Source organism: Crocodylus siamensis, chromosome 6, assembly GCF_052110815.1.
Source record: "Crocodylus siamensis isolate JL-2025a chromosome 6, ASM5211081v1, whole genome shotgun sequence".
In the NCBI taxonomy this organism is placed as follows: Eukaryota; Metazoa; Chordata; order Crocodylia; family Crocodylidae; genus Crocodylus; species Crocodylus siamensis.
The window spans coordinates 48968053-48980846 of record NC_143400.1 but is presented as its reverse complement, the minus strand read 5'-3'; the positions used below and the strand labels follow the sequence as shown (position 1 = coordinate 48980846).

Genomic DNA, 12794 nt, shown 5'->3' with positions numbered 1-12794 from the left:
GTGCTCACACTTCCTATTACATTTTCAGAATTTCAAAGATTTCCAGAGTGTTTAAAGCATTTCTAAATATATTTTACACCTTCTTAGGTAACATAGAGTAAGGTCAACTTCAATTAGTTGGGGCTATATTGCAGATAACACAGAGGGAACAGCAGCAGTTTACAATGGCTACGGATTAAATCAATATATTTTTGCTCTAGGTTTGAATGAGTACAAGAAATTGAACAGGATTTCAAAGACTGCAGAGATATCAGAGACAGCTTTAGGTTCTCCCAGCCTACATATCAGATCTTGATGCGAGTAAAGCACATATATTCTCCTTTTCTTCCACCCTCACATCATATTAGCATGATACAAAACAAAAAGAAAAACAGAAGCTACCCAAGCTGGAATGCTCTGACGAGTAGGAACTGCCTCTGTTGCACTTAAGATTTAAATAATTGATTTGTTTACTTTCTCTGGATTTTTATGTACAAGAACAATTTACCCACCACATTTCTTAGGGCCTCCCTCACCATTTTATTTCTCAGGCTATACACCGAGGAGTTGACCAACGGAGTCACAACTGTGGAGGAGAGAGAGAACACCTTCTGGGGATCACTCAGTGCTTGGGATTTTGGTAACATATAGATAAAAATCAAAGGCTCATAGAAGAGGGTAACCACAATGAGGTGAGAAGAGCAGGTGGAAAATGCCTTTTGCCTCCCAGTGGTGGAAGGTATTCTCAGGATGGTGGCGATAATGAAGGTGTAGGAAATTAAAGTCAAAAGAAATGGGGGCTGTGTAAAAATGCAGGCAAAGGTGGAAGTTGTAAGTTCCACTTGGTGCACATCACTTCAGGAGAGTTTTACAGTTGGGGGAGCATCACAAATAAAATGATCAATCTCATTGGAACCACAAAAAGATCATTGTGAAAATAAAACTGTCGTGATGGTACTAGCAAAAAGTCCACTTATCCACGACACTGCTGCTAGGAAAAGGCAGTACGTGTCATTCATATGACCTGCATAATAAAGTGGCTTACGAATTGCTAAATATCCATCATAAGACGTCACAGAAAGAAGGCAGCATTCAGCACCCACTAGGAAAACAAATGAAATATTGCACCATGCAAGCCCTAATGGATATTCTCCTCTTCCCAGTCAGAAGACTGCCCAGCATCCTGGGGAGGATGATGGAGGTGTAACAGGTCTCCAGGCAGGACAGGTTCCCCAGGAAGAAGTACATAGGGGTGTGCAGGTGGTGATCAGCTATGACCAGCACAACAATGAGGATGTTTCCAGCCGTGGTCACAATGTAGATCACTAGAAAGAGCAAGAAGAGAGGACTGTTCAGTGCAGGATGATTGCCAAATCCAAAGAGGATGAATTCTATTATGGACATTGCTGTTGAAATAAATGGACCAGATCTGTTGAAACCTGTAAGAAATTAATGAAAGCATACAGCCCAGATTAACTACTGCAGATATTTTTGCATTACCGTTTCCTTAGTTGGACAGAGCTTCATCCACAAGTTTTCATTTTTACAGTTGTCGCTTTGTTCTTTTCCTTTCAATCAGTAAATGCTTCTTCCAAATCCACATATCCATTTTTTCAATGTAGATTTTGTTCTCTTCATTTCTTGAACGATTTTCCTATTGTAATAATTGCAATAGGATTTTCCTGTGGTTGCTGAATTGCCTCCTCTAAGGAGGTAATATGCCCTTTTTACCAATTTTACAAATTTTCTGCAACCTGCAGCCCTTGGGAGTGGTCCTGCCCGTGGAGCGTTCTTATTGGGCAACTAAAGCCTGATATCAGGGGGTGGTCTCTAGGCAGGGAGTGGGGGTGCTCTGTAGGAATGGGCACAAATACAAACATGTGGGGGTGGCCAGGTCAGAATCACTGGCCTGCTCCAAAGTGAGGGGCATTCTTTTGGCCCACTACTCTAAAGTCCCAAGACTTGCTTCAAGAGTTAGAAATTAAGTTTCCCAGGAAATTCACTGGGGTACTGGCTTTCCTACCTTCCACCTAGGTAGGAAACCTCCATGCCCAAAGCAACCTCACTTTCAAACTCCCAATCTTTTTCTTCAGAAAGAAAAAAAAAAAGTATTTTTTCTTCCTCTCCACTTTCCATTCATTCCCCACTACCACTCCTTCGTCTCTTAACCAGGGGAGTCCCTATGCTTTTCTGGTCTGAAACGTGTACTGCTGTCTGGCAGGGGGTGGGGATGCAGCTGCCCCCAAACCAACTCATCCTCCCCTTCCTACAAGGAACATATTTTTAAGTCAAACTAGTTATCACTGAAAAAATGAAATCCTTCTGTCCCTGTCCAAGAGCACAACCAAAGGCCAGTTATCTAAGAGCAGTGGTTTTGGGGTTTTGTTTTTCAGAAACAAATATTCAGAGTGAGGACAGCGGAAACATTCTGAGTTACACTGGAAGCTGCACTTGTGTCTGCAGCTCATGGCTCGCTTACAAGTGGTAAGTGCCCCTATCCCTGGTTAAGAATCACCCTACCAGGTAAAGTTTAAATGTTATATCCTGGTCTATTTAAGTTCATTTCTGACTGTTCAGCTAAAAGAAAACTACCAATTTTCAGTCCTTCAGTATCCATGGAGACACCACTTCCTGGTGGACAGGTTATCATTAAGGACTTTGTGGCCACAGACTGACAGCGGGGACACATGGGTAGCAGGTGAAGGATGAGGGGATAAGTGGGAAGAGAGGGAAAAGGGATGAAGGAAGAAGTGGAGGCAGAGCGAGGGACACAAAGGAAGGGGAGCAGGAGTGGAGGGTTGAAGAGTGGGAGCATGGTGAGGGAGTGTGTTTGGCTGGGAATTGCCAAGGTACTGTTCCCTCCATCCTCTGATTCACTCCCTTGAACTCCAAATCACCCCTGCCATCCCCTTTGCTCCCCTGCCCTAAGTTGGCTCCTCTACACCTGGGTTGCCCCCCCAACCATCCCTCTCTTCCCCATCACACAGATATGTGCTCTGCCTCCAGCCCCAGAATTGCACCTTGAACGCTCCCTATAACCCCTCCTCCACACCATTGGGTCCTTCACTCATGGACTGACTCCACAACCTCATAATAACTCCAAGACTAGTGGCAGTATTTGGGATAGGGAATTCCTCTCTCTGCCTGCTTCCCAGGCTCCCTACAGCTTTCCCCAGCACTGTGCACTTGAATGCACTCCCTGCTGGGCCCCGCAGCTGCCAAACATCTCATCAAGCTTCCACCCTTGACTCCCCCTTCTCATGCATGGAGCTGCCAGGCAGGGAGCTGGATCTGGGCATGAAGGCGCAGCACAGGCTGCAGGGCACCCAAAGAGCAGTTGGGGCAGGAAACCACCCCTCCACCACTAGGGCTGTCACTCTCAGGCTGATCAGGGTGGGATTCCTGAGATGAAGGGACACATACAGGGGGAGGTCAAGAGGGCGAGCTGGGCTTTAGAGAGTGATCTGGAGCCAAAGAGGGGTGAAGGGAGTGATTCATGGAGTAGACAGGGAAATTTGGAAGATGAGGAGGTGATACAGCAGGTGAAGAGTTAATCAAACTGTTGAGGGGTGATTCAAGTGTCTTGGGGACCCCTTCTTCCCCCTCTCTGTATGAAGCTGACTTGGCAACTCATAACCATGCTCCTGCTCACCAGCCCCCCCAGGGTCAGGTCTGAGCAGTGCATCTTAGAAAGGGGACTAACCCTTAACGTGTTATTGTTCACAGCATGAACTAACTTTAACACCCTGTAACATTTCTCAGAGTTAGCAAGTGTTTACTGTAAATGTGTCATCTTGCCCCATGGGTAGTCACGTGGTCTGCCCCTTTGGGAGGGAACAGGCAGCCCTGTTGAGAAGTGCAGGGTATTTGTTTAAAGAGGGGGTTTCCTGCTAGGGACTTGACAGAGCTCCCAAAATAGTAATCAGGGAGATGATAAAGCAAGCTGTGAATGAAACTGCTTGCTACAGGAATGGAGTCAGGCCACTGTCAACCAAAGTCAAAAGGGCCCTCCTTGAGTGCCTAGGACAGGATGGATGGGTTTGATTTTGTTTGTCAATCTATTGACTTGTTTGTGTCCTAAGGACTGAATTATCTGAGTGGACTGGCTGAGGAGCACAAAAGCCCATCTGCAGAGGCCAGCAGGGTAGATGCCGTGACATAAGAAAAGATTAGAAGAAAGGTGCAATTCTGTTACCCTGACTGAGCACACAAAGTAAAACTTTTGAGTGAATTCGGGACAGATGACCAAAATGTAGGCATGGTTATAGTATCACTAATTTAGGCATATGAGTTCCCTTTATAACTATATGCAGAAGCTCAAGTGTCTACATTTCTGGACAGTCACCATAATTTCTGGTGAACAGTTAATAAATGATGCCTCCTGTTCCTGGACAAAACAAAACTTTATACAAGGATCACATGAAATTGGATGTTATGATATGCCCCCTACTGAGGAAGCCTTGGGCTGGGCTTCCCCCACTTCTGGAGTACATCCTGGTCCTCTGGAACTGAGGGATTCCTTCCACCCTTCTCAACTATATACATCAATAGCCACACATTGAAGAGTCTCCCCTAAGGGAAGGACACAACTGCTGCCTATGTTGTTCTCTTCCACTGCTGCACTGTGGCAGACACCAAAAGGAATAAAGCAGCCCAACTCCAAGGTGTATGGGAGAAGCATGAGCTGCAGGAAGGGGAACTCTCCCTCCCCTTCCACTGCTGCCACCACTACTCTTGGGCTGGCAGGGCAACAGGTGGCAGGGGCCAATCAGGAATTATAATTATTATTATAATTATATCAGGGGCCAATCAGGAATAATAACAACCTACTGCTCATGGTATTTACAACTAAAAGTTTTATCTTTCATCTTGAGTGGGGAAGATTTATATTTTGAGGGATGAAAATTACAAATTCAAGGCCTACTGATAATGGTGACATGCTTGTGATCACATGAGCACCCAATTCCATCCTCCTGTAGCTTTTTTGGCCATGCTAACTTTTAACACTTTCAAGCAGCCTGATCTGCACTGAAATCAAAATGGAATTACTTGGGACATAGAACAGCTTGGGTCTCTTCATCCTTCTGCCACATGTTTTCAGTGCAATCTTAGATAAAGTGCTTTTGCTTTGGGTTTTCACTTGTCTGTCATGTCCACCTTTTAACAAAAAGCCCTTTAAAGGAAAGAATTTTTCAGGAGTGTGTTGATACAGGACCATGCACAATGACAGGACTGTATCCAGGAGGGGCGCAGTGCCATTGGTGCACCTACCTTCTGGATAAAACTGGCTCATAGGTGCCTACAGGGATTTTGTTTTTTAGCCCTCTTCTTCCTTTTCCCTACTCCCCACCCCCAACTCCTCCATTTAGCACTGTTCCTGTCTGCCCCAGCATGTGGTCTGAGCTCAGCTGGGAACAGGGAAAGCAGCAGTGGGAATGTTCAGGAGGGATCCCCTTCCCTCCTCCTGCTTGGGGGAGATGGGGCAGGGAGGGGGAAACTACTCTCCTGCCCTGCCGTTGCTAGTGTCTTCATCCCCAGATGAGCCCATCCCCAGTGCAGCCTGGCCAAGGCAAGCAGAAATACCTCTTGTGCTTCTTCCACCCCTACAAAAGTTGGGAAAGCAACAGCAGTAGGGAGAATAGAAGGGAAGGGAAGGAGAGGCAGGATTTTCATCTTTTTTAGGGACTTAAAAAGTCTGCCTGCACTGGTGGGGGCAGAGGAGGCTGAGAGCAAAGGGTACAGACACCCCTGCAGTGTATGTGGCAGCTGCTTCACTCTCTCTCACCCCCCAACCCCCCTCCTTCTCCACTTTGTTTCTCAGGCTATACACCAAGGTGTTGACCAACAGAGTCACAACTGTGTAGAAGAGAGAGAAGTCTTTGTGGAGATCACTCATTGCTTGGGATTTTGGTAACACAGAGATAAAAATCAAAGTCAGATAGAAGAGGGTCACCACAATGAGGTGAGAAGAGCAGGTGGAAAATGCCTTTTGCCTCCCAGTGGTGGGGATCCACCTTACTCTCCTGCCATGCCTTGATGGAAGAATAATTATGATGTTACTTAGGCAGGAGGCTGCCCATTTACTACCCTCACATTAGGGGTCACTATCCACAGCTTCAAACCTCCACTACACACTTGTCCACACCTTGCATATGGTATTTTGATGTTGACCTGTGCCGTATGGTGCTGGGGTCTTCTCACCCCCTGTTGCTGTGCCCCTGGTACTGGTGTCTGCTTACACCCTGTCAATGTGCCCCTTGGTGATGTGGCTCTGCACACTAGTATTCTCCAAGGAGACCTCCTTCTCCCCACTAGCCTCAGCCCAGTTCACTGGTTAAAAGAACAACATAAATATAAGCCCCTGGGGTATAACATAATACGAGTCCTACAAGCCACACTCTGACTCTTTAAACCCCCAAACTGCTCTTCAAGCATTGAGTACCTCCCAGGTCTGGGTACCTTGTAGCCTCCTGGAGCCTCACTAGCCATATCAACAGTCTGGCCAGCAGTCACAGTGTTCCTGGATAGTTCTCTGCCCTTGGCAGCTTGACAGAGACCTCTCCTTCTGGCCTCAACCCTAGGGTTTATATGTGCCCATAGCCCTATCTCCTTCCTGTCAGCTGACTGGGAAGGTTCTTGGACTTTTAATCCCTAACCTTCCAGTATTTGGTGTTCATATAGACTCTGGTCTTAAAGGGACAGCCATGCTAGGCTAGGATTCCCTGTTACAAGTCCCTAAACTGTGCTTTTGCCACTATTGGCTGCTCATCTCTCCAAAATGTGCTGCCAGGTGCAGTAGTCTGGGAATTGACTTTGCAGGTGAAGTCTGGGGTAAACAAGGCACCGAGTACTTCAGCCATTTCCACATCAACAATCACAAAATTGCTTCCACCACTCAGCAAGATGCCAAAATTTTCCCTGATCTTCCTCTTGTTCCTGACATACTTGTAGAAACCATTTTTGTTAACTCTCTCACCCCTGGCTACCTGCAACTCCAACAGAACTTTGCCATTCCTGATTTCATTCCTGCAGGTTAAAGTAATACTCTTATACTCCTCCCTAGTCATTTGGCCACATTTCCATTTCTTGTAAGCTCCTTTTTCAATTTTAGTACATTGAAGTGTTACCTGCTAAGCCAAGCTGGTTTCTGCCATACTTGCTAGTCTCCTTGTGCATTAGGACCATTTGTTTCTGCACCCTCAATAAGGTTTTTTCAAAATACAAAAGCTCTCCTGGACTCCTTTCCCCATCAGACTGGCCTCCCAGGGGACCCTACCCATTAGTCCCCTGAGGGACTCAAAGTCTGTTTTTCTTAACTCCAGGGTCCTTACTCTGCTGCTCTCCTTCCTTCCTTTCCTCAGGATCCTGAACTCAACCATCTCATGGTTGCTGCTGCCCAAGTTGCCATCCACTACTGTATTCCCCATCAATTCTTTCCTGTTTGTGAGTAGCAGGTCAAGAAGAGCATGGACACTAGTTGACCTCCCCAACACTTGCACCATGAAGTTATCCCCAACACTCTCCAAAAAGTTCCTGGGTTTCCTGTGCACTGCTTTATTGCCCTCCCAGCAGATGTCAGGGTGACTGAAGTCTCCCATGAGAACCAGAGCCTGTGATTGGGAATCTTCCCCAAGGTGTTTAAAGAAAACCTCATTCATCTCATCCCCTTGGTCTATTGGTATAAAGCACACACCCATCACAACATCATTCTTGTTCATCTTCCCTGTTACCATAATCCAGATATTTTCAACAGGCCTGTCACCAGTTTCATACTGGACCTCTGAACAATCATACTAGTCTTCTACGTAAAGTGCAACTACTCCTCCTCTACCCCACTTCCTGTCCTTCCTGGACAGTTTGTGCCCATCCATGACAGTATTCCAGTCACGTGAACTATCTCACCATGTCTCTGTTATTCCAATCATGTCATAGTTCCATGGCTGTGAGAAGATTTCCAGTTCTTCATGTTTGTTTCCCATGCTCGGTGCATTCATTTACAGCCACCTGAGATAAGTATCCAATTACCCTACTTTTTCAAGAAGAATGAGAAAGCCTCCTCTGCTGCCCAATGCCCTGCTTATGCTTCATCCAGGTTACCCACTTCCCCACTTACTTCAAAAATTTGGTCTCCATCCCATGAGAAACCAAGCTTAAAACCACCCTCTCTAGGTTAGCGAGCCTGTCTGTGGTGATGCTCTTCTCTTTCTTTGTCAGGTGGATCCCATCTCTTCCTAGCAACCCTTTTTCTTAGAACAACATCCCATGCTTGAAAAAGTCAAAGCCCTTTTGGCAACACAATCTGCACCTCCATGCAATGATCTGAAGGATGTATCCAATCCTGCCTGGGCTCATCCCTTTGACCAGAAGGATTGAAGAGAACATCACCTGAGTCTCCATCCCCCTCCCCCTTGCACCCAGAGCACTGTAGTTACCTTTTATTTTCTCAGGGTTGCCCAGCAGTATTATTGATGCCCACATAGATAAGAAGCATGGGGTAGCAGTCAGAGGACTGGATGAGTTTCAGTGGTATTGCAGAGCTACTGCCTGTTATCTTTGAAAACTTGTGATGATTGGAATAGGTCCTGGATGTTTGGAAAAGAGCAAGTATGGTGCCCATCTTTAGGAAAGGTAAGATCTGGCAAATTACAACCTAGTCAACCTCACCTTAGTCCCTGAAAAAATCATGGAAATCAATTAATCAATTTCTAAGCACTTGGAGGAGACAGGTGACTAGGAATAGTCAGCATGAATTCACCAAGGGCAAGTCATATCTGACCAACCTGATTGCCTTCTATGATGAGAAGACTGGCTGTGTGGATGCAGGGAGAGCAGTGGACATGATATACCTGGACTTTGGCAAATCTTTTGATACAGTCTCTGGCACTATTCTCACAAGCAAGCTAAGGAAGTATAGGTTGGATGAAAGGTCTGTGAGGTGAACTGAAAACCGACTGGATGGTTCAGCTCAAAGGGTAGTAATCAATGGCTCAATGTCTAGCTGGAAGACTAATATGAGCTAACAGTGTGCTTTTGTTGACAAGACAACTAATAGCATACCAGGCTGCAGTAGTACGAACACTGTCAGCACATAGAGGGAAATGATTATTCCCCTCTGTTCACCACTGGTGTGGCTGCATCTGGAGTACTGTGTCCAGTTTGGGGTCTCCCACTACAAACAGGATGTAGTCATATTAGGGAAAGTCTAGTGGAGGGCAATAAAAACTGTTAAGGGGCCTGGGCATATGAGTTATGAGGAGAGGCTGAAGGAACTGAGCTTCCTGGGGACTTTTCAACATACTCTGGAGGTGTGTGCATGTGGCAGGGGTGGGGGGTGACACTGTAATTAGAGCAGTTTCAAGAGCCACTATAATTAAAGCACAACAACATCTTGTGTATCAGTGTCCCCACACTTCAAAAAGGCAGTGGAGGTGTGTGAACTGAAGCTCATTCAAAGGTAATTACTGCACTACAGAAGACTTGACTGATAGAGTCTGTGCCCACACATTATAATTACAGGGTGAACCTTCACACTCATGTATAAGCAAACATTTCATCTGGAAAAGACAATGGTGGTTCCAAGGAGGATAGAGCCAGACTGTTCTCAGTGGTGGCAGATGACAGAACAAGGGCCAATTGTCTCAAGTTTCAGCAAGGGAATTTTGTTTTAGATATCAGTAAAATACTATCTCACAAGGAGGGTAGTAAAGCGCTGGAACATGTTACCCTGAGAGGTTGTGTACTCTCCATTCTTCGAGGCTTTTAAGAGCTGGCTAGACAAAGCCATGGCTATTCCTGCTTTGAGTAGGCGGTTGGACTAGATGTCCTCCTGAGGTCCCTTCCAAATCCAATTTACCTTGATTCTATGATCAGTAATGGGTTTCAAGCACAAATACGTGCAGAGAAAACATCGCTCAGAGTTCTACACCACTGCTCCCCGCCATTTCAACTCTGTTCAGGAGTTCTCTTTGCTTCTGTTTCTTGTACAAAAACCACCATGCCAGAACTAGCTGCAAATTCCTCGACAGAATGTGTTGCTATCCAAACAATCCACTTCATTACTTTCAAAATGTTCCTTTGTAGGTGTCCATTCTGGTACTACTTCTTTCTGATTTGAAAATATATATGTATATTTTACACTTAGCTGCACTTCCCATGGAACAGAACTCCCAGTTTCCAACCAATTGCACAATACCAGATTCTGGTATTTACCAAGTTTCCTTGTACATCCATTCTAAACAAGTCCACAGTCTTGGAATTAGGGTGCTGGCTGGAAGGGTAAAAGTAGCTTCTACTGGTCATTGGAGGATGAAGGGATTAGCAGCTTGAAAGTTATTTGGGTATGACATAGTTAATCACCTTTCAACGCCCCCAGGTTTAGCTATCTACTACTTCCCTATGGTGAAATACAAAGACAACCAATATCCAGAATCACTACAATCATGACTTGTACAGGGGCTCAAGTGAATAGACACTTACAGAAAATCAGTTTAATCTTTTCAGCATTGTTTTAGAAGACACTCGGCTCTCCTGGAAAACCCATAGAAGGAAAGCAGACTGAAAGTCTTAGCACCTAAGTAATCACTGACACCTCCTATCTAAAAACCATTATTGCTCCTCTTTCAAAACTTTCTCATCCCCACCTTCCAGATCACAAATAATCAGGCCTCAAGAAACCTTTTTAACACAGAACAGAAAAAAAATCCAAAAAATTTCTTCACTAGGAATTATTAGAGATAATGAAGGTATATAAAAGCCATTGCAATAGAGCATTAAAAAATGACAGTGCCACCATCAAAGATAAAAAATTGACAGATACAAAGACATTATTAGCTTGGGCCAAATAGCGTCTTAGAGACTAACAAATTTAGGGAGATGCAAGCTTAAAATTATATAGAGAAATTATTTAAAATGGTATAAATGTGAAGAAAAACAACTGGCATTGGTAGAATTAATCTCTATAAATAACTCAGCTGGTTGTGATAATATCACAGTCACTGGAGAATTGACATCGTCTGAATGACCCACATCCAGCTAAGAAGTTTCCATAATGCTGCTTTGATGTCCTTGTTTCTCATGCTGCAGATAACTGGATTCATCGTTGGTGGGATCATAGAATACAGAACAGACACTATGAGATCTAGAGCTGATGGGGACCCAGATGTGGGTTTCACATAGGCAAAACTAGCTGTGCTACCAAGCAAGAGGACTACAATGAGGTGGGGAAGGCAGGCGAAAACTGCTTTATGCCAGCCCAGCTCAGAGGGGATTCTCAGTACAGTAGTGAATATCTGAATATAAGACACATATATAAACACAATACAACCTGCAGCTAAACATGCACCAAAGATAAGAATCTGTATTTCACTAGTAAACACATCTGAGAAAGAAAGCCTAAGGAGCTGGGGGACTTCACAGAATTGGTTGATGATGTTGGAATGGCAGAAGGGCAGCTTAAAGGTGTTACCAGTGTGCAGTGCAGAATACAGAATGGCACTGCTCCAGGCAGTGGCTGCCATTTGCAGAGACACTCTCCTGTGCATCACTAGCTCATAATGTAGTAGTTTGCAGATGGCAATGTATCGGTCATAAGCCATGATGGTGAGGATGGCAAAGTCTGCTGTAATGAAGGAGAAAAAAATACTTGGGTTACACATCCAGAATAGGAAATCAACCTAGTGTTGAGTATGGAATTGGCCATGGATTTGGGAACTATGACAGAGATGGAGCCAATGTCTAGGATGGACAGGTTTGTGAGGAAGAAATACATGGGGGTGTGGAGGTGGCTATCAAAGCCTATGAGAGTTATAACAAGGGAGATTCCCAATCAGGGCTGCCAGGCATATTATTAGAAAAATAGCCATGTGCAATCTCTGCAATTCCAAGGCATCAAAGAAACCCAGGAGCAGGAACTCAGTCACAGTGGTGCAATTGGACATCATCATCCACAGTGCCTTTTGGGTTGTCTATGGAGGGAAAGGAAATGACTGTGGTTAGGAGAAGAAGAAGCAAGCAAGATAATAACCCCAACTTCCCTGTCCACAAGCATGCATGACTTGATTTTTAGAGTTCCGCCTTATTTTCAGTTGAAAGGCAGTGTTCTGATGAAAAGTTAGGGTTCCTAAAGCGATGAAATATTTCACGAAACTTTTTTCTCACTTCAGAGTATTGTGGCATTTAATCCAAAAAAGAGAAAGGAAAAGTATTGTGCCAGTGACCTTGTCACTGCCACTGACTAGAGATCATACATTTAGCATGCCTGTGAAAATGGAGAACTTGTCAGGGCACTGTCACAATGGCATAAACTGGCCTAGCTCCTTTCTAGTCCAACGGGCTATGTCATTTCACATCAGGTGTAGATCCAGTCCATGATGTGACTGGGGGAAAAGAAACAATTACAACTCCAAATCATTTCATGAATGTCAGTGCTTGAGTCTGACCCACAAGGAGCTGATCATGAAGTTTTTAAGTCAAAAAGCTCATCCCATAGTATTTCCATTCTTCTAGGACACATAGGGCAGCTCCAAAGCCCATAAATGTTGTAATGCACAGGACAACTCTGCCTGCCCTGGTGCTAACCTGTAGTCATAGTCATTACCGCCCCCCTCCCCTCCACAAAGGCAGTGCCTGAGGCTGCTGCCCCGGTTGCCCTCCTTAGTTATATTACTATAGCAAAGGTAAAATTTTCAGGACAGAAATATGCCATTTTTCATGTGTGTACATATATGTTTAGTTTTCTGACCAACTGATGAAATTGTATTAAATGGAGAATAAAGCTCTTAACCAATTTTATTTATAATTCATAATTCTGTTTCAAA

At 44.7% G+C, this 12794-nt stretch overlaps 1 pseudogene; it reads right to left on the bottom strand.

Moving 5' to 3' along the window:
* Positions 1-10970: 10970 nt before the first annotated feature.
* LOC149862770 (olfactory receptor 14I1-like) lies at positions 10971-11921 on the bottom strand (annotated as a pseudogene).
* Between the last annotated feature and the right edge of the window lie 873 nt (positions 11922-12794).